Source organism: Penaeus vannamei, chromosome 1, assembly GCF_042767895.1.
Source record: "Penaeus vannamei isolate JL-2024 chromosome 1, ASM4276789v1, whole genome shotgun sequence".
NCBI lineage: Eukaryota > Metazoa > Arthropoda > Malacostraca > Decapoda > Penaeidae > Penaeus > Penaeus vannamei.
The window spans coordinates 12,692,729-12,695,228 of NC_091549.1; the positions used below are offsets into that span (position 1 = coordinate 12,692,729).

General features: G+C 42.6%; 1 protein-coding gene across 3 annotated transcripts in view; it reads left to right on the plus strand.

Annotated features, from left to right (window-relative positions):
• Nucleotides 1-1,010: 1,010 nt before the first annotated feature.
• The window catches only part of NANS (N-acetylneuraminic acid synthase), a 13,202-nt gene continuing 11,712 nt past the window's right edge, over nt 1,011-2,500 (plus strand). Inside the window, exon 1 of one of the 3 annotated variants that reach the window (XM_070115613.1) lies at nt 1,011-1,526. The gene's annotated coding sequence lies outside the window, so the exon portion shown is untranslated. Of the gene's footprint in view, nt 1,527-1,595; nt 1,774-1,957; nt 2,039-2,500 lie in introns of those variants that run through there. The other 2 variants (XM_070115711.1, XM_070115674.1) reach the window with 2 other exon arrangements.

Genomic DNA, 2,500 nt, shown 5'->3' on the forward strand with positions numbered 1-2,500 from the left:
AGGTGGTGTGAGTGGTATTATTTGTTAGGTATTGATGTCCATGGCCTTGCTAACGTCCACTGTATTGAGATTGAATCATCATTGTTTTCATTATTCATATATTTTTGTTTAAATCATACTATAAAATTATCTAATCGTTTTTGTTATGCTATCTTCAGACAACGAAGTAAAAAGCCTACTTATAATCTGCATCCAAAGTTCTTGCTTATTATCGGATATATCTATGAGATTGTTACTGTTCACGAGTAATTCTAATAAGCAGTAACCAATACGTACAAGCAATATCGTAATAACAAATACTGAAAATCGAGAAGCAGAAAAACCCGTGTCTTGTTTTGTCATAAAGTTGCAGCCTGCCCGATAACCCCGCCCCCCTAATTAAGGCCTATTATCCCTATCGATATAACATGCATTACACCCTTATGACAGTGCAAAGAATCGCTACCTAAGCACCGGCCCAGATAGGTTAAAAAAGGGTTGTCGGCAACACAGCCATGACGTCAGTGTGTTGACCTAGCATGGCCTTGGTGTGTTGTGACGGCGACCTCCCTCCCATATTGGCTCCTCTAGGGTGGTCGTGATTCAGCGAAAAAGAGGCGTTGAGGATGCGTGACTCAGGTTGAGGGACACTTTGATGATATTGATAGTTTCACCAACGTGCAATTTATGGCGATGAATAATAGTTTGCATGCAGGTTTTGTGTAACTTTTTTACCGGATGATTAGGGTTCTGTACAATATGTTTGATGGAGATGTTACCGATATTCGTTAGGAAAAAAATGCATTGGAAAAATTCGCCGCGTGCATTCTTAGTCACACAAGAAATTGCATTGCAAAAAAGTTGTTTTGTATATATTTTGACAGGATAAAAGATACTGTGTAATCATCGGCTTGGAGTTGCATTCATTTCCTCCTTATCTGTCACAATTCTGTCAACAAGCAAACTAGAAGCTGGTCCTGAAGGAATATCATCAATAATGCAAGATACAAAACCTCTTTAAACGGGACAACTTAGCTTACTTTCCCTCAAATCCCACTCGTAGGCCTCTAGAACTGCTCCTCGGTCGCCTCTCGCTTGGCCCCGACACAGCGAAGGGCTCAGGACCCGGGTAAAGCCTCAGGATCCTTGGATAACAACTCACCAGCACACACTACACCGACGAAAACGGCTAAATTCCCGCATGTGATCCTACATGCAACACTGTTGGGCGACACTAGCGCCACTCCGACACAGCGGCTCCGGGGAGAACTACCGCGGATCAATGAGGACCCTCCGGACGAGATAAAGAAACCGAGATGTTTCGCATATTAATTTCCGTCTGTTTGTCTGTGGTTCGTAGCTAAGGAATTCCTCCAAGGACATCCTTCGGTCTTAAGAAAACGTCGTCATTTCGCCGGGATAACAAAATCGGGACTTAGGTCTACTGGCCCACAGTAGTGGCACTGAGCATCGTGTTCAGCGCACGGCAGACCAGCTGACCTGCGTGGATGCTGCACGTCGATGTAAACAAACTGTCACACCCTCAGGTCAGTGCTCAAACCTTTCCCTTAACATTTCTCCTGCTACCTCAACACACGACTCTGTTTGGCACTGCATCTGGCACTGCTGGTCGTCGCCCGCGAGTGCCTGCCGAACTGTAACGAGCGTGTGGAGGAAGTACATTGTGTAGTGTAATACTTGCGTGACTACTTTCTACGGTCATTACGTAAGATTGTGGTGTCTCAAGTACTGCACCTTGGATTAAAGGGAGTCATGCAACGTAGGGTGTTGCAGGTATGCGATGTTCAGTGCTGTGTTTGGCCTCATTATGTGGAGATAATGTAGAGGGACGATGTATGGTGGTGAGGCAGGCACTGTTTTGTTGATGCTGGCGCTGATGCATCAGATAGATTGCGGTAACTGGCGACCATTGATTATATCACGTAATGTGAAGAGTTTTGTCATTTCCGTTAGTGTTATGATGGAGGTGTGTTAGTATTCGAGGTGTCTGTTGCGTTACAGGAGAGTTCTGAAAGAAACTGTGGAAGAAACACTGGCAGTAAGTTGTGAAAATGAACTAATTTCAAAGAACTGTTGTTTAAGCCTGTGGTAATGGAGTAATTTTAAAGGAGCGTGTAACAGGACAATTGGAGGCTTACAGCGGGCATGTGGTTGGTAAGGAAAGAAATGCGACGTCTCTAAATGAAAAAAAAAATACTCGGAAAGTAATAAGACACGAACTGAAAGTAATATGAAAACATAAATGAATATAAAGCTCGGGTGATATATTTTTAAAGTGATTTTTTAAATCAAGTGTGATGAGTGTAAATTTATAATTACACCAAAACGAGGATTGCAGGGAACACTTGCAGAACACGTTGAACTGCAGCGAATGCTACGCCAGTAAGAAAAGTAAAACAGAAATCATTATATAAATTGCTGCAACAAGAATCAGTGATGCCATTAAAGATAACAGAAGTAGGAGAAAAAAACACGATCTTAATTCAGATAAGATCTGAAA